The sequence below is a fragment of the Heterodontus francisci genome, unplaced genomic scaffold (assembly GCF_036365525.1).
Source record: "Heterodontus francisci isolate sHetFra1 unplaced genomic scaffold, sHetFra1.hap1 HAP1_SCAFFOLD_102, whole genome shotgun sequence".
In the NCBI taxonomy this organism is placed as follows: Eukaryota; Metazoa; Chordata; class Chondrichthyes; order Heterodontiformes; family Heterodontidae; genus Heterodontus; species Heterodontus francisci.
In genome coordinates, this window is record NW_027140380.1 from 4803342 (window position 1) to 4823366 (window position 20025).

The window sequence follows — 20025 nt, forward strand, 5'->3', positions numbered from 1 at the left end:
ATAAAAAAGTGAAGTATCACTTGTGTCATTGTTTTGGTAGAAAATATAACCCTGGTGGAATTGCCCCTCCCAATCACACCTCACTTCATAGAACATAGAAAATGGAGAAAATTTATGGCACAGAATGAGACCATTTAGCAATCGTGTCTGTGCCAGCTGAAAAAGAGCGATCCAGCCCAATCCCTCTTTCCTGGTCTTGGGAATGGGATCTGAACAGATCTCAGAGCTCACATTATGTGAATGTTCTGTTGAAGTATTGGTGAGCTGATATACCAGGGGAGATTCACACTGTTAGACACAGTGTGAAATACATTCAAGTATTTATAAAACATTGTAACATGTGAGTAATATTCCCCATTGCTTTCTCAGCACTGATGGATTGTGAAGTGGGAGACAGCCAGAAGTCCCAGTGATCCACACTGACCCTCAGCTGAGAATGAAATGAGATAAAGTTCAATCTTCAGCAGCGAGTTGCTGCAGAGAGGTAAGAGTCCTGAATCAAGGAGAGACTTTCTCATACTGCTGTTGAATCTCATTTCAAACACTCCTTGAACTCTCTGCCGAGGAATTCAGAGTTGGAGAATGCCTGTGAAATCAGCCTAAAAAGGAAATAAAAAACACCCACCGTGGGGCTCAAACTCAAAAACTTGAGATTCAGAGTTTCATGCTTTCATCTACTGAGCTCACTAGGCCTGAGACAGTGTCCCCGTCCTGTCTGTTATTGGACAGTGCAGCTGTTGGCTCCATCCCAGGGGCTGAATTTGTTCTGTAAACCATGAACCATCTTCCTCTCAAATCCCAGGTTTATCAATAAATCCTCTTACAAAATCCCCAAAGTGTGATATATTCCTCTCACTCAACCAGAATAAAAGTTACATCTTTTGCTCTTTTTACCTTCCAAACATTGACTTCTATTTTGCTCAGCATTTATTTCTCTCTCCTTTTTATGTTGTGCATTTCCTAATAAACATTTCATTTCAATTATTTATGAGGGATGAAATGAACAGAAGAGATTTTCTGCAATGGTACCAGGGGTGTGGGACAGAGCGAGTGGTTCGGATCTGGAATACACTGCCTGAGAGTGTGCTGGAGGCAGATTCAATCGTGGCTTTCAAAAGGGAATTGGATAAACACCTGAATAGAGAAAATTTGCAGGGTTACAATTAAAGGGCAGAGGAGTGGAATTAGCTGATTTGCTCTTGCAAAGAGCTGTCATGGACATGATGGACTGAAGGGTCTCCTTCTGTACTGTAACCATTTGATTCCTTGATTCTAACTCTGTCAAAGTTGTTCTGAACTTGCTCTGCTCCAATGAGAACAACCCCAGCTTTTCCAGTGTCTGCACATAACTGAAGTTATGAGGAACCATGGGGAACCCACTGTAAACCTTCCTCCAGACAGAAATACAACTGTTCACCATGACACTGTGACCCAGCTGTTCACAATATATATCAATGATTCGGATGTGGGGACCAAATGTACTATTTCCAAGTTCGCAGATGACACAAAACTAGGTGGGAATGTGTGTTGTGAGGAAGATGCAAAGCGGCTTCAAGGGGATTTGGACAGACTTAGTGAGTGGACAAGAAAGTGGCACATGGAATATAATGTGCAAAGATGTGAGGTTGTCCGCTTTGGTAGGAGAAACAGATGTGCAGATCATTTCTTAAATGGTAAGAGATTAGAAAGTGTAGATGGACAAAGGGGCCTGGGTTTCCTTGTCAGTAAGTGACTGAAAGCTAACATGCAGGTGCAGCAAGCAATTAGGAAGGCGAATGACATGTTAGACTCTATCACAAGAGGATTTGAGTAGTGAAGTCTTGCTTCAATTGTATATAACCTTGGTTGGACTGCACTTTGGAATACTGTGTGCAGTTTTGGTCCCCTTACCTTAGGAAGGATATCATTGCCATAGAGGGAGTACAACGAAGGTTCACCAGACTTGTTCCCGGGGTGGCGGGACTGTCCTATGAAGAGATTTTGGGGAAACTGGGACTGTATTCTCTAGAGTTTCGAAGAATGAGAGGTGATCTCATTGAAACTTACCATATATTTAAAGGGATAGACAGGTAGATGAAGCTATTTCCTCCGGTTGAGGAATCTAGAACCAGGGGACACAATTTCAACATAAGGGGAAAGCCACTTAGGACAGAGACGAGGAGAAATTTCTTTACTCAGAGGGTTGTGAATCTTTGGAATTCTCTACCCCAGAGGGCTGTGGAAGCTCAGTCATTGAGTATGTTTAAAGCAGAGATTGACAGATTTCTAAATGCAAATGACATAGGGGATATGGACATAGTGTGGGAAAAAGGCATTGAAGTGGATGATCAGTCATCATCATATTGAATGGCGGGGTTGGCTCGACGGGCTGAATGGCCTACTCCTGCTCCTATGTTCCTATCAGTCTGCTAATTTCATATCCATGCTGTCATTGTCCCTTTTATTACATGGGCTTCAGTTTTACTGGCAGTCTAGTATGTGACATCATCAAGAAGGTTTTCAATAAGTCAAATAAGGAGAAATTGTTTCCAGTGGCAAAAGGGTCAGTAACCAGAGGATGTATTTATCAGGTGATTGAGAAAAGAACCAGAGGCGAAATGAGGTCGGGATTTATACCGTGATGTGTTGTGATTTGGAAGGCACTGTCTGATCAGGACTTGAAAGCAGATTCAGTAGTAACTTTGAAAAGCAATAGGGATAAATACTGGAAGGAAAATGTACAGATTACAGGAAAAAGCTGAGCATCAGAACTAATTGGATAACACAACCAAAGCGACAGCATTGACACAATGGACCAAATGGTCTCCTTCCTTGTGTATCATTCTATGGTTTTATGAACATAATGTTGGTACAATTGCTGAGTTGGAAGTGAAGTGAACCCAGATTCCGGGTATTCTAAACACCAGACCCAAACCAACTGAACCAAAAACAAGAAATGCTGGATTCACTCAGCAGGTCTGGCAGCATCTGTGGAAAGAGAAGCAGAGTTAACGTTTCGGGTCAGTGACCCTTCTTCGGAACTGACTGAACAAGCCTGTTGTTTAATCTCTGTTTTTCACACCAGCTTCTCCTCGCTCTTTCTGTGTTTCCTGCCTGGTCTGTTCCTCTGACCTTCATTCCTGACACTCTATTGAGAATGGCCAACTCACTGCGCCTCTCACTCCCACCGTCACTCCACCCCTTCACCCACTTCCAAACCTCTCTGTTGAACAGTACCTCACTTCTGCTCCTCTGCTCCATTAATATAACAGGAAAACATTTTCAAACAGACATTTCCACACAGTGAACGTTTCAGTGAGACAAGGTAAAGAGCAGATTCATTCACTTTCAACACAGAGAGAGCAGCTCTCCCTGTTCAGTCTAAGGAGCAGCTGTAGTTTCACTCCCATTAGTCTTAGAGACATGGGCCAGAATTGTAAGGGACCGTTGGAGACGGGAATGGAGGCTGGGGAGGGGGAGGGGGGGGGGTGTATAAAATAGGGATGGAAGACGTTGGAGCGGATATTTCTGTCGGCGGCTGACATGGAGGGCAGACTTCGCACATCCACACGGCAAGAAGGCATTTAAAGTATTTATGAGTCCAATTGTCAGCAATTTTATTCACTGGGTCCAATTGAATTAATAGCACACGGGAACCCTGGGGCTTCAGAGCCTCGCCTGGTTAAAGGAGGTGACTGGTAGGTGGGAGCTGAGTGTTGGCTTCACTGGGAAGCTGTCCGGTGAGGCAGCGTAACTTGGCAGCAAGGGTGGAGGGGGAAAGGGCATCGGGAAACACTGTCAGGAGTGGGGGCCAATGTGCCAGCTCTGCAGGGTGAGCCACACCAGGGTGTTATTGGGGCAGTGCCACCTCATTGAGGGTGACAAATGAGGTAAATGTGGCTGGGTGTTGTTTACTGTGAAGGCCTTGCACTCAGGGAGGGGCAACCTGTCATGGGCCTCATTCACCCTGGATTCGAGGCTTCCATTGAAGAGGAGGAGGAGTAGAGAGGGAGGGAGGGAGACGCAGGCACCAGCAGGGACACCACAGCAGCTTGGGGGCCCACAGGAGGGCCAGCCTCGAACAGGAGGCTGGAGAAGGAGGCAGAGGAACACGTCAGCCGAGGTTCAACTACCTGCAGATGTCCGAGTGACAGTGTCTCCGCAGACTGCGCCTCTCCTCGGAGGTTGTCACTGATCTCTCTGCCATGATGCAGCTGTGCCCCATGGGACTTGGTGGGCACCTGATGCCAGTGTCACTGAAGGTCACCGTGCCACTGAACTTCTCCACCAGCAGATCATTGCGGGGATCCACTGGAGATATGTGTGGAATCTCACAGTCTGTGGTGAATCAGTGCATCAAGGAGGTCACCAATGTCCTGTTCAGGAGGGCCGGTGACTATGTGCACATCGATCCAAACAGTCACGCTGAGAGGGCTATCGGATTCGGGGCCATCGCTGGATTCCCCCAGGTGCAGGGTGTCATCGACTGCACCCATGTGACCATCAAGTCTCCTGCAGACCAGCCAGCAGCCTTCAACAGGAAGGGCTTCCACTTGCTCAGTGTGTAACTGGTCTGTGACCATCACAAATGGATCCTACAGGTGTGTGCACAAATCCCGGGAAGCAGCCACAACGCCTGCATACCAAGGCACTCCCAGGTGCCAGAACCTTTCCGTGGCCCCATGCGCTTTCTGAGATGGATCCTTGGAGACAAGGGCAACCCAGTGAGAACATGAGTACTGACGCCTGTGAGGAACCCACACGATTCAGAGGAGAGGTACAACACCTGCTGCGGGTCAATCCGAGCGACCATCAAAGAGGCCATTGGTCTCCTGAAGATGAGATTCAGGCACTTAGATTGTTCCTGTGGAGCCCTTCAGTATGTCCCGGCGAGGGTCTCGCGTATCATGGTGGCTTGCTGTGCTCTGCACAATCTGGCATGACAGAGGGGTGAGGTGTTGACTCGTGTGGATATCATGGAGTGTGATGTCTCCTCTGATGATGAGGATGTGGAGGAGGATGCTGACCAAGCAGTGCCAGATGAAGGACCTCAGGCACAGCAGGAAAGCCTCCATGAGATACACACAAGGGAGACACGAGACACCCTTATACATTCACGTTTCCTTTGAGCCTTACCACCTTCTGGAACCACAGCAATAAAGTCTTAGCTTTAAACAGACCTGTTGTCACCTCCTTCCTTCTACACTACAGCGCCCAGGTACACATCTCACAGTGACAAGGCCGAAGCTTTGTGAACTCAGGGCTTGGTCCCTCACTTCCAGCCCCTTGGGAGGAAGGGTTGAAATGAAGTCCCAAAGGGCATCAACAATAGGAAGGAGACATAGTGAGAGAACATCATTTCTTTATTCTGTGTGACACCAAACACAACCCTATCCATCTGGAATGTACATTCACCCGTGAACCCCTCAGTGAATCTCGGTGCTCTTCTTAAATCTCTTCCGGGTGTTCCGACCTGCTACTCCCCCTGCTCTGTCAGCTGAGGTGGAGACAGGCTGCTGACCTTGCTGCTCCATGGCTTGGGATGACATTGGCGGCCGTCCTCTGCTGCCTGAGGCCTGGAGGGCCCTGGCACACTGAGGGCCTCCTGCACAGGTACAGGGACCCCCTCTGTCATCGAGGATGATGGAGGTGCTGGCATCATTGGTGTCACTGGCAGAGAGACATTGGAATTACCGTCCACACCAGGAGCACCCTGAGAGGGGCCCCCAGATGTAGCAGCCAGCTGCTCCTCCCCCTTATAAGACACACTTGTATCTCCCTGCTGACCTGAGAGGGACGTGGACCAATGGAGAGTTCAGGTGCCTCGTCCCCCCTCTCACCTTGTCACCACTGGATGGAGCTCCTGGACAAAGTGATGGAGTGCAGGTCTGTGCACATCTCCGGCAGCCACCGATTGATCGGCTGGATCTGGTTCTCCATGAGAGTCACCAATCTCTCAATGGAGGAAGCCAGACACACCCCCATCAGAGACAGTGCAGCACCCAAGGCCTGGATGGTCTCCTCCATCGTCCGTGCTTGGGTACACATAGCCTCTGGCAACTCTGCCAGATGTTGCCTGACCTCTCACTGCAGCTGCAGCATTTCCCGTGTTGCTGGTGACGCAAGAGGCACGTCATCAGCCTGGGGCACAGCATGGGCCTGGCCTCCCACAAACCACCAACCCCCAGTGGCCTCGGCTGTCACAGCCTCCGCCAGCTGCCTGGGCCTGTCTGTGATGTGCTCACCAATTTGTATGCCAGAATCTAACCGCGAACGGATACCCACCAACGTGAGAGTTTCTGTGCTGGTGAAGGGTGCAGGGGGATGAGGTGATGGTGCACCCTCTGAGGCTCCCTCCTCCTCCTCAGACATGTCCGGCTGTCCCCCAGTCTCTCCAGCTCTTTGCTTTTGTCGTTCATCCGGGCCTTCATGAGAAAACAGGGACATTGAAGGGTTAGGATCTTCCCATCATGACATTCCAACCACCCCTAACGTGCAGCTCCATTGATGCAGTGGTGAACAGATGAGCAGTGTGGCTCCTTTGCAGCAGATGCTCCCTTGTGCCCCAGGAGATGTTCACTCACTCTCTTGGGTAGGTGTCCCTGTCTCTCCATCAGCTATGGAGCAGCTGCTTTGCTGCCCTGCCTGTTCCATGGCCTCCTCCTCCATCGGGATGAGGACATGGAGATAAGGCATCCACCGCTGGTCTTGACACACTCTTTCCAATTGTGGGATGTCTTCTCCTGCAGACACAATGATGAACAAAGTTAGTCTCCCAGCGGGGACAAGCCCAACATCTCTGATGGTGATAGTCCAGCAGTCCATGATGGGGACACACGTATTCCTCCTGCATGTGGCCCCTCTCGAGGGACTGTGTGAGTTTATACAATGACTGACGTTCACCTCTCACCGAGATGCAGCCAAGCCTCAGGCAGCATGTCCTGCTGCCCTTCCCCAATACACATGACTGGGTGGTCACTCCCTTTCCACCAAACACTCCCTCTCACTCTGCCACATGCAATGTCCAAAGGGTCCAAAGTGTTTTGAGTTTTCGCCTGAGCAGCCTGGATCCGGTCATTGACCCACTTCCTGTACTGGATCCATGTTCTGGGGGTGACACCACGTCTGCTGACCTCACCGACTATCTTCAGCCAGCTTTGCTAGGTCAGGTGGGCAGGTCTCCACCTCCCATCCCTGGGGAAGAGGATCTTCCACCTTTCTCTTGCCACCTGGAGGAGAACCTGCAGGGAGGCATCGCTAAACCGTGGGACCATGGTCACTGCAGGCTCGCATTCAGCTCCTTACTCAGCAGGCAGCAGAGGCAGCAGAACGGGTCCTGGGGCATCAGAGGCAGCAGAACGGGTCCTGGGGCATCAGAGGCAGCAGAACGTGTCCTGGGACAGCAGAGGCAGCAGAACGAGTTCTGGGGCAGCAGTGACAGCAGAACGGGTCCTGGGGCAGCAGAGACAGCAGAACGGATCCTGGGGCAGCAGAGGCAGCAGAACGGGTCCTGGGGCAGCAGAGGCAGCAGATCGGGTCCTGGGGCATCAGAGGGCTCTCAGGAAGACACTCCTTTAAACCAGGCAGCAGTGAATGCAGGGTTGGCAGCCCTTTAAATATGGTGTCAGCACCTGCCGTTGTGTCAGATGTCGGTGCCATCGGTGCCTTGTTCCCTGCCTCTGGTCCTTGTTTACATGGGCCCCACGCCTCCCCTTCATTAATTGGTCGGCTGCTCCGTGTTCGGAGTCGGTCGGCCACATTTCACTCGTGTGGTGACGACACCCGCTTCCGGTGCCTCTGCCGAGAGCCGCACCGTTAGTTTAAAATTCAGTCCATGGGGTCAAGAGTGGAAAATCTCCCCTCTGATTCTCTCTACTTAAACTGATGGAGACACCAAATTAAAACTGATGAAACCAGGGATTGTATCCTGGTTCTTCAATCTAGTGTTCTCCCAACTGAGCTATTCCAGCCTCACTGTGAACTCATCTTCATTGGAGACAAATATAACTCCAGGTGGAATTTCCCACCCGTTCATTCCTCACTTCAGGGGAATGGGACCCGACCAGATCGCGGAACTCAGATTATGTTAATGTTCTGCTCTTGATATCTTAATATTATCTTGCGTTTGAGCCACTTTTAATCAGGTTTACAAACAAATTCTTCCATCATCCCTTCTCCCACATTCTCTCTCTCTCATTCATTCTTTATTCCTCACAATCCAGAAAGGGTTAGGAATCAGAGCTCACCTCCAAACCCTCTGCACACAGACCTCTATCTGTCACCCTGTTTGATCCAAGATCCAAGAGACCAGTCATTAAATTGCACTCTTTATAAACACAGAAAGCTGCCTCAGAGTGTTGGACATCGAGTTAAATACACTGAAGTCTTTCGAAAAAAGTTAATCTTATGGGTTGTATAATGATGGAAATATACCTTCTGTAAGTAAATGAAATAGGGAATGGAGCGGTGTGAAACATTTCCAGACCATGTCCAACACGTTTCCACTCAGTGGGAAAACCCACCACGGAAAGAGTGGAACATACAATCATTTGATCACATCATGATTAACCTCACTCAGATGCCTGAATCATTAGGTCACTGCAGCTGGCTGCACAGCCAGGAGCTGTGCTGAAGGTGACAGCCATGATCGTGCATCTGACAAGGTGGCTGCAAGGTTAAGGTGATGGACTGCTAATGCATTGTGTTCTTCATGTATGGATTCAAATCCCATCCTTGTTGTTAGTTTGTGAGCTGTATAGTTCCTTTATTTCTCTTGGGGGACTTTTTGCATAAAGTCAGCCTGGAAACCTGTTCTTGTCAATTTCCAGACGGTGTTTCCAGAATTGTTTATATATTATTAAAATTGAGACAGACAATTGGGATTCTTCACCCAAATAGGACTGGAATGAAGATCAAATTGGGATCACAAAACGGAGCAAGATTTTCCCTCCCTCCCTTCCTTCCATCTTTATATTCTCTGGATTTCCACCAAGTGAAGGACGAATGGGAAAAGCAAACGGCGAGGGAGCAGAAGCAGAATATTATCCTTTGGCAAGAAATTTATTTTCAAATCTTCTTGATAGATTAAGTGAGTGAGCAATGCTTTGACAGATGGAGTTTAAAATGTGGGGTCATGTAATACTGAAGAAAGATAGATCAGAGTGTTTTTTTGTAAGAGGTGAGATGTTAGAAACTGTGGAGGAGCCGAGACCCGAATACAGAATTACTAAAAGCTAGTGGACTGGGAGAAAATAATGTGAAAAGCGAACGGAATATGAAGTTTGGAACTCATGTTGCAGTTATATAAAGCTCAGTGCTCCTGAAGCGAATGTCCAAGCCCAGATTGTGGGGAATCTGTGGAGAGTGATTTGTTTTTTATTCATTCTTGGATGTGAGTATCGCTGATAAGGTGAGCATTTATTACCCATCCCTAATTGCCCTTGAGAATGTAGTGGTGAGCTGCCGTCTTGAACTGCTGCAGTCCATGTGGTGCAGGAACACCCACACCGCCGTTGGGGAGGGAGTTCCAGGATTGTGACCCAACAACAGTGAAGAAATGGCGATATAGTTCCAAGACAGGATGGTGAGTGACTTGGAGGGGAACCTGCAGATGGCGAGTTCCCATGCATCTGCTGCCGGTGTCCTTCGAGGTGGTAGAGGTCACGGGTTTGAAAGGTGCTGTTGAAGGATACTTGGCGAGTTACTGCAGTGCATATAGAGATGGTACACACTGCAGACTCTGTGTACTGGTGGTGGAGAGAGTGAATGTTTAAAGTGGTGGGTTAGGTGGCGATTAAGTGGGCTGCTTTGTCCTGGATGGTATTGAGCTTCTTGAGTGTTGTTGAGTGGGATGTATTCCATCACACTCCTGACTTGTGCCTTGCAGATGGTGGACAGGTTTTGGTGTATCAGGAGGTGAGATACTTAGTTTAGTTTAGAGATACAGCACTGAAACAGGCCCTTCGGCCCACCGAGTCTGTGCCGACCATCAACCACCCATTTATATTAATCCCAGTTTCCTACCACAATCCCACCTGTCCCTATATTTCCCTCCCACCTACCTATACTATAGGACAATTTATAATGGCCAATTTACCTCCCAACCTGCAAGTCTTTTGGCTTGTGGGAGGAAACCGGAGCACCCGGAGAAAACCCACACAGACACAGGGAGAACTTGCAAACTCCACACAGGCAGTACCCAGAATTGAACCCGGGTTGCTGGAGCTGTGAGGCTGCGGTGCTAACCACTGCGCCACTGTGCCACCCCCTGAATTCCTAATCTTTCCCACTTGCTGCAGAATTCCTAATCTCTGACCTGCGCTTATAGCCGCAGCATAGATCTGACTGGTTCCGTTTAGTTTCTGGTCAATGGTAACCCCCAACATATTGATGGTGGGGGATTCAGCGATGACAATGCTCTGAATATCAAAAGGTAGATTTTTTTCTCTCTCTCATTGGAGATGTTCACTGCTTGGCACTTGTGTGGCCAGAAGGTTGCTTGTCACTTATCAGCTCAAGCCTGAATATTGTTCAGGTCTTGCTGCTTGTAGGCACAGACTGCTTCAACTGAGGAGTTGTGAATCATCACCTAACATTCCCACTTCTGACTTATTTTGAAGGGAAAGTCGTCAATGAAACAGCTGAGGATGTTTGGGCCTACGACACTACCCTGAGAAACTACTGAAGCAATGTCCTGGGCTGAGATGATTGGCCTCCACGAACCACAACCATCTTGTTTTGTGTGAGGTACAACTCCAGCAAGTGGAGAGTTTTCCCCCTGATTCCCATTGACTTCAATTTTGCTAGGGATCCTTGATGCCACACTCACTCAAGGGCAATCACTCTCACCTCTCCTCTGGAATTCCACTCTTCCATCTCTGTTTGGACCAAGCTGCAATGAGATCATAACAACATAAGATCAGAACAAGTAGTAGCAGGAGTAGGCCATTTGGCCCCTCGAGCTTGCTCCGCCATTCAATAGGATCATGGCTGACCTGATCATGACCTCAACTCCACTTTCCTGCCTGCCCACATAACCCTTGGCTCTCTTGTAGATAAAAATCGTGAAGACATTCAATGACCCAGCCTCCACTGCTCTCTGCGGTAGAGAATTCCAAAGATTAATGACGCTCTGAGAGAAGAAATGCCTTCTTAAATGAAAAACCCCTAAATCTGAATCTGTGTCCCCTAGTTCTAGATTCCACCACGAGGGGAAACTTCCTCTCAGCATCTACCCTGTCAAGTCCCCTCAGAATCTTATATGTCTCAATACGTTCACCTTTCATTTTTCTCAACTCCAATGAGTATCGGTCCAACCTGCTCAACTTTCCTCATGCGACAACCCCTTCATCACTGGAATAAATCTAGTGAACCTTCTCTGAACTGCCTCCAATGCAAGTATATCCCTCCTTAAATAAGGAAACCAAAACTGTACACAGTACTCTAGGTGTGGTTTCACCAGCACCCTGTACATTTGTAGCAACACTTCTCTTCTTTTATACTCCATTCCCCTTGCAATAAAGGGTAACATTTCATTTGCCTTCCTAATTATTTGCTGTACCTGCATGGTAACTTTTTGTGATTCATGTACGAAGACACCCAGATCCTTCCACACCGCAGCATTCTGTAATCTCTCACAATTTAAATAATATTTTCCTGTTCTATTCTTCCTACCAAAGTGGATAACCTCACATTTTCCCACATTCTACTCTATCTGCCAAATTATTTCCTGGAGCTGAGAGACCCTGGCAGAACCTAAACTGAGCATCGATGAGCAGATTATTGTTAAGTGTGTGGTGCTTGATCGCACTGTTGGTGACATCTTCCATCACTTTGTTGATGATTGATAGTAGACTGATGGGGCGGCAATTGGTCAGATTGGATTTGTCCTGCTTTTTTATGGACAGGGCACACCTGGGCAATTTTCCACATTGTTGAGCAGACGCCTGTGTTGTCGCTCTACTGGAACAGCTTGGCTGAGGGCGCAGCTAGTTCTGGAGCACAAGTCTTCAGTACTAGAGCTGGGATGTTTTTAGGGCCCATAGTCTTTGATGTACTGAGTGCCTTCAGCTGTTTCTTGCTATCATGTGGAGTGAAGCGAATTGGCTGAAAACTGGAAGCTGTGATGCTGGGGACCTCAAGAGGCCGAGATGAATCATCCACTGAGCAATTTCTGACTGAAGATGGTTTCAAATGCTTCAGCTTCATCTTTTGCACTGACGTGCTCGGCTCCACGAACATTGAGGATAGGGAAGTTTTTGGAGCCTCCTCATCTGGTTCGTTATTTAATTGTCCTCCACCTTTCATGACTGGATCCCTAGTTTCTCAGGGCAGTGCCCTAGGCCCAACCATCCTCAGCTGTTTCATTGGTGGCTTTCTCTTCAACATAAGTCAGAAGTGGGCATGTTCGCTGATGATTCACAACTCCTCAGATACTGAAGCAGTCTGTGCCTGCAAGCAGCAAGACCTGAACAACATTCAGGCTTGAGCTGATAAGTGACAAGCAACATTCTTTGATCTGATCCTGAGGGAGATAACCGTGCGTGGAGCGGCGGGATGGATGGAGGGTGACTCTGAAGAGGGTGTCTGAGCCTGGAGGGAAGAATCTGTGGAGAGTGGTCCTCAAAGGATGTCCGTGTCTGGAGATTGAGGATCTCTGAAGAGGGTCTCCGAGCCCATAGTGCTGGGATGTATGGAGAGTGATCCTGAAGTGGGTGTCCGAACCTGGAATGGCGGGATCTGTGGAGAGTGATCCTGAAGTGAGTGTCCGAGCCTGGAGTGGCAGGATCTGTGGAGAGTGGTCCTCAAAGGATGTCCGTGTCTGGAGATTTAGGATCTCCGAAGAGGGTCTCCGAGCCTGTAGTGCTGGGATGTATGGAGAGTGATCCTGAAGTGGGTGTCCGAACCTGGAATGGCGGGATCTGTGGAGAGTGATCCTGAAGTTGGTGTCCGAGCCTGGAGTGGCAGGATCTGTGGAGAGTGATCCTGATGAGTGTGTGTAAACCTGGAATGGAAGCTTTCTGTGGAGGTACAGGAAGAGGCCATTCATTCCCAGCATTTTGTAAAGGTTTAGCATAACTTATATGCTTTTACTCTATGCCTATATTAATAAATCCAAGTGTCCTGTTTGCTCTTAGTTACCTTTTCAATCCTTCTAACATTGGTGTACATTGTCTCTCTGCTCCTGCACCCACTTTAGAATTGTCATGTTTCATTTATATGGCCTCTCCTCATACTTCCTTCCAAATTGTATCACTTCACACTTCTCTGTGCAAAGTTTCATCTGTTATGTGAAAGCCGATTTTACCAGTTTTTTTTAAGTTCCCCTGAAGTGTGTTACTATCACTGGCATCGGACAAAATTCCTGAGCATTCTTTGATGCTATCTCCATAGACAGAGCAATCTTCCGTGAGCTCAAATGTAGGATTTTGTGTGTTTAGTATCTTATTTCACCCACCAATATAAGCACAAATATGTCACGTAAATCTTGTTCACTGCAGTCCCTGCTGCTGTTTGCTGCCTATATTTACAGACTTTTATCTCAACCTCATCACCATGTTCTCTAATATATTCAGGGGGCATCAGCAGAGAAAATGTACACCAAGCATGGCAAGTGCAAGGAAGTGTTTATTTATGTCATGATGTCATGAATATAATATACAAATACATTACATGTGTGAATCATCAAGATGTGTCTGAATAAATGGAACCCCGTTACTATAAACACTGTCACCTTTCAATGTTTAGCGGACAGGTTTGACGGCTTGATGTGTGTGATTCCCTCATTAATGTGTTTGCACAAAGTTCGGGGAAAGACGGAGATATGAATAATTTATAGGGAAATTTTTTAAGCATATCTCCACATCTCTCACTCACAAAGATCTGCAAACACATGGATTCCGAAAGAACCTGAGTACAAAATCACCTAAAATAAACACAGCCAGAGAGTCTTTCAATAACCTGTAGCTCAGGGAAAGTACATGATGTTATGGAAGTGATTCTGTTTCTTCTGTTAAAATATTTTTTGAAGAACTCATAATCAAACTGAATAAATGTAGGACCAGTTCTTTTTCAAGAGAGCACCAAAAGAGCCAATTTGGCAACTATGTTTATTGTTTTTCACATAATTCAAGTTAAAAATAGAACAGAAACCATGGTAACAGGGAGATGTGGTTAGTGAAGTCATTTGCGCCCCTTGATTGGACAAGCTCGGCAGCAGCAACATACACCTAAGACAGCAGAAAACTCACAAGCTTTTGGTTGTAGAGTCAGTGTGTTTTACCTGCTGGAGTGAGCAGCTGATCAAGTTAGCCTGAAGAAGTGTCAAGGAAGGAGAGAAGACCACAACCCAGCTTGTTTTCCAGAAAATCTTTAAAAGATCCTGAGAAGTCCAGTGTGTTAATTCATCTTGTCGCATGTCTTTGAAGAAGGCCTGCTAAAATTAATTCTCAGTGCCTTCTGAAGAGAACTGTTCTAAAATACCCTAGTGACCTGTCTACGTATACTCAGAAGGTAGACTGTATTCCAGTTTTGGAGCAACGTATCTCATCTGATGTTTTCTTCAAAAATGAGCAAGTAAACAGCACAAGAGTTTTTTTTTGTGCTTGTAACAAAATTTTAAAAATTAAAAAAAAAACATCCCTTTTATCTTTTCTGTTAAACGGTGTCTGTGTGTGTGCGCATGTGGCTTGAAGATTTTTTAAAAAGACTTTAAAAGTAAAGGTGAAAAGGGAACTTTTAAAATTTCCACCTGTGTGTTTATGTTTTACTTCATGACTAGTTAAAACTTGTTCTACAATAGATGAATCATTTTGTTGTTCATTAAAGAAATCTGGTCAGTGTCTTCTATTCTGGGAAAAATAGAGTATATGATTGACTGTTTCAGTAAGTGGGAAAAGTTCACATTGATGTTGTGACCTGTGGAGAAGTGGGATGAGAATAAAGAGTGCCCTCCTCTGCCCTTAGTTGTCACAGCATTTGTGATCTGGCTCAGTAGCTTCGTTGGCTCGAGTGTTTGTCCAATAAGCAGAAAATCGTGGATTCATATCCTTGCTTCAAAGGTTTAGCTATCAATCGTTTACATCTGTTTTCTTGTGAACTTTAACTTTTCTTATGAATTTTATTCACACAAGAAAACAGCTCAGTGGTTGCCTTTGTGAAGGATGTCAGTTTGGAATGGCTGTTCCTCCTTGTACAAATGTTCAGTGCTAATATTTCAATGGCAACTCAATCCCCTACAATTTCTTTGAGAGCAATGTGTTTGCAGTTGCATTTAACCTGGAAAACAGCTCAACGTTAATCTCACTGAAGGAAAGTGTGACCGTGTTGTATGTTTCAGACTGTTCGTGCCGTTTTGTGTCTTTTTTAACCAAGACCATAACACGACGCAAAGGGGAAGGTTGATCCGAGGTTTAGAATATATTATTCAGTCAGGAGCAAGAAAAATCAAAAGGAACAAAATAAGAAAACCCAGTCCACAGATTTGAGAATCTGTAGATCCACTTTGGGAAAGTGAATCAGAGCAGAATGAAGGGTGAACTGTCCGACTGCCCAGAAGAGATGAAGACACAGCTCAGTCGGCACGTTCCCCTGGTTTATGATGCTGGAACATTCCTCACACAGAAATTATTCAATCAATACTAATCTGCCAAGTCCGTCTGAGGCTGTGCCTCTCTGATCATGTGGAATTAAAGCAATTCTTCCAGTCAGTTAGTTCAGTTGTCATTTCATGAGAAATTCGGTCATCATGACTTCGTCAGTGACCTCATGGTTCAGGTGTCTGAGTGATGTTAATCATGATGTGATGAAATGATTGTATGTTCCAGTCTTTCCATGGTGGATTTTCACACTGAGTCGAAACGTGTTGGACATGGTCTGGAAATGTTTCACACCGCTCCATTCCCAACAGGCCATGACCTGATGTGATGGAAATTGCATTTACTTACAGAAGCTGCGTTTCCATCATTGCACATCTGGCTGCACAGCCAGGATCTGTACTGTCCAAACAGCTGACAAGGTGGTCGAGAGGTTAGGACGGTGGCGTGCTAATGCATTTTGCTTTGCATGTGTGGGTTCGGATCCCAATTTTGTCATTAGTTTATGAAGTGCCAGGTACATTGTTGTGGGGGAGCTTTTGTGGAAAGTTGGCCTGGAAACATGTTCTTGTCAATATCTCACTGGTGATTCCAGAATTATTTATACTTTATTTAAATTGAGACAGACAATCGGAATTCTTCACCCAAATTGGACTGGAATGAAGATCAAATAGGGATCACGAAAAGGAGGAAGATTTTTCCCTCCCTCCTTCCTTCCATCTTTACTTTCTCTGGATTTACACCAAATGAAAGACGAACGGGAAAAGCAAATGGCGAGGGAGCAGAAGCAGAACATTATCCTTTGGCAAGAAATTTATTTTCAAATCTTCTTGATAGATTAAGTGAGTGAGCAATGCTTTGGCAGATGGAGTTTAAAATGAGGGGTCATCTAGGACCTACGAAAGATAGATCAGAGTGTTTTTTATAAGTGGTGAGATGTTAGAAACTGGAGAAGCAGAGACCAGAGTGCTGAATCACTAAAAGCTAGTGGACTGGTAGAAAATAATGTGAAAGGCTAATGGAATCTGAAGATTGGAACTCATGTTGTAGTTATATAAAGCTCTGTGCTCCTGAAGTAAATGTCCAAGCCCGGATTGTGGGGAATCTGTGGAGAATAATTTGTTTTTTATTCATTCTTGGGTGTGAGTATCGCTGGCAAGGCTGGCATTTATTGCCCATCCCTAATTGCCCTTGAGAATGTGGTGGGGAGCTGCCTTCTTGAACTGCTGCAGTCAATGTGGTGTAGGAACACCCACAGTGCTATTGCGGAGGGAGTTCCAGGATTTTGACCCAGCAACAGTGAAGAAATGGTGATATAGTTCCAAGTCATGATGGTGAGTGACTTGGAGGTGAACCTGCAGGTGGTGGTGTTCCCATGCATCTGCTGCCCTTGTCCTTCGAGGTGGTAGTGATCACGGGTTTGGATGGTGCTGTCGAACGTTACTTAGCGAGTTACTGCAGTGCATCTTGTAGGTGGTACACACTGCTGCCACTGTGCTCTGGTGGTGGAGGGAGTGAATGTTTAAGGTGGTGGGTGAGGTACCGATGAAGAGGACTGCTTTGTCCTGGGTGGTATTGAGCTTTTTATGTGTTGTTGGAGCTGCAGCTATCCAGAAAAGTGGAGAGTATTCCATCACACTCCTGACTTGTGCCTTGTAGACAATGGACAGGCTTTGGCATGTCAGGAGGTGAGATACTTGCTGCAGAATTCCCAATTTCTGACCTACGCTAAAAGCTGCAGCATAGATGTGACTGGTCCAGTTTAACTTATGGTCAATGGTAACCCCCAAGAGGTTGCTGGTGAGGGATTCAGTGATGATAATGCTGCTGAGTATTAAAAGGTAGATGGTTTGATTCTCTCTCATTGGAGATGTTCACTGCGTGGCACTTTTGTGGCAACCAAGTCGCTTGTCACTTATCAGCTCAAGCCTGAATGTTGTTCAGGTCCCGCTGCTTGTGGACACGGACTGCTTCAGTATCTGAGGAGTTGTGAATCATCACCTAACATTCCCACTTCTGACTTAAGTTGAGGGGAAACTCATTAATGAAAGAGCTGAGGATGGTTGAGCCTAGGACACTACCCTGAGAAACTCCTGAGGCAATGTCCTGGATTGAGATGATCGGCCTCCACCAACCATAATCATCTTGCTTTGTGCTAGGTATGACTCCAACAAGTGGACAATTTTCCCCTGATTCCCATTGATTTCAATTTTGCTAGGGATCCTTGATGCCACACTCACTCAAGGGTAATTACTCTCACCTCTCCTCTGGAATTCCACTCTTTTGTCTCTATTTGGAACAAGCTGCAATGAGATCATAAGAACAGGAATAGTAGCAGCAGGAGGCCATTTGGCCCCCCGAGCCTTCTCTGCCATTCAATAGGATCATGGCTGATCTGATCATGGCATCAACCCCACTTTCTTGCCTGCCCCCCATAACTCTTGACTTCCTTGTAGATAAAAATCCAAAGATGAACGACTGTCTGAGAGAAGAAATTCCTCCTCATTTCCTTCTTAGATGGAAAATCCCTAATTCTGAAACTGTGTCCCCTAGTTCTAGATTCCACCACGAGGGGAAACATCCTCTCAGCATCTACCCTGTCAAGACCCTTCAGAATCTTATATGTCTCAATACGATCACCTCTCATGTTTCTAAACTCCAATCAGTATAGGTCCAACCTGCTCAATCCTCCTCATAAGACAACCCTTCATCACAGGAATAAAACCAGTGAACCTTCTCTGAACTTTTTTTTTATTTCCAAAATATACTTTATTCGTTAAATAAACTATAAAAAGATACATTACAAAACAGTTCAAAAACAGCACCAAGTCAACAATACAAAGATTGCAAAGGAGATCAGTTTCCTTCAGTACAGGAGTGAATTGCCTCACAACCCTTCCATTTCATTTTACCTGCCATGTACTTTTTGCAGCAAACAAATATTTTCTGGAATAAAAACAAGAAATACTGGAACCACTCAGCAGGTCTGGCAGCACCTGTGGAAAGAGAAGCAGAGTTAACGTTTCGGGTCACTGACCCTTCTTCGGAACTGACAAATATTAAAAATGTCACAGGTTATAAGCAAGTGAGGTGTGGGTGGGGCAAGAGATAACAAAGGAGAAGGTGCAGGTTGGACAAGGCCACATAGCTGACCAAAAGGTCATGGAGCAAAGGCAAAGAATATGTTAATGGTGTGTTGAAAGACAAAGCATTGGTACAGAATAGGTGTTAACGGACTGAATATTGAACAGCAGCAAGTGCAAACCCGAAAAAAAACAGTGGGTAAGCAAACTGAATAAACTAAGATGAAATGAAATAAATGCAATATAAAAGGTTGCAAAAAATGTAAAAAAGCAAAAAAGAAGAAAAAAGAAAAAAACAACTAAAAATGAAAGTAAAATGGTGGGCTGTCATGCTCTGAAATTATTGAACTCAATGTTCAGTCCGGCAGGTTGTAGTGTGCCTAATCGGTAGATGAGATGCTGTTCCTCCAGCTTGCGTTGATGTTCACTGGAACACTGCAGCAATCCCAGGACAGAGATGTGAGCATGAGAGCAGGGGGGAGTGTTGAAATGGCAAGAAACCGGAAGCTCAGGGTCCTGCTTGCGGACCGAGTGGAGGTGTTCCGCAAAACGGTCACCCAATCTGCGCTTGGTCTCCCCAATATAGAGGAGACCACATTGTGAGCAGCGAATACAGTATACTACATCGAAAGAAGTACAAGTAAATCGCTGCTTCACCTGAAAGGAGTATTTGGGGCCTGGGATAGTGAGGAGAGAGGAGGTAAATGGGCAAGTATTACACCTCCTGCGATTGCAGGGGAAAGTGCCATGGGATGGGGACGAGGTGGTGGGGGTAATGGAGGAGTGGACCAGGGTGTTGCGGGGGGAATGATCCCTTCGGAATGCTGACAGGGGAAGGGAGGGGAAGATGCGTTTGGTAAAAACATCATGCTGGAGGTGGCGGAAATGGCAGAGGATGATCCTTTGGATATGGAAGCTGATGGGGTGGAAAGTGAGGACAAGGGGAACCCTGTCACGGTTCTGGAAGGGAGGAGAAGGGTTGAGGGCAGAGGTACGGGAAATGGGCCAGACACGGTTGAGGGCCCTGTCAACAACAGTGGGGGGGATTCCTCGGTTGAGGAAAAAGGAGGTCATACCAGAAGCACCGTCATGGAATGCAGCATCATCAGAGCAGATGCATCGAAGACGGAGAAACTGGGAGAATGGAATGGAATCCTTACAGGAGGTAGGGTATGAAGAAGTGTAGTCGAGGTAGCTGTGGGAGTCGGTGGGCTTCTAATGGATATTAGTAGACAACCTATCCCCAGAGATGGAGACTGAGAAGTCGAGGAAGGGAAGGGAAGTGTCAGTGATGGACCATGTAAGGGTGAGAGAAGAGTGGAAATTGGAAGCAATGTTGATAAAGTTTTCCAGTTCGGGGCGGGAGCAGG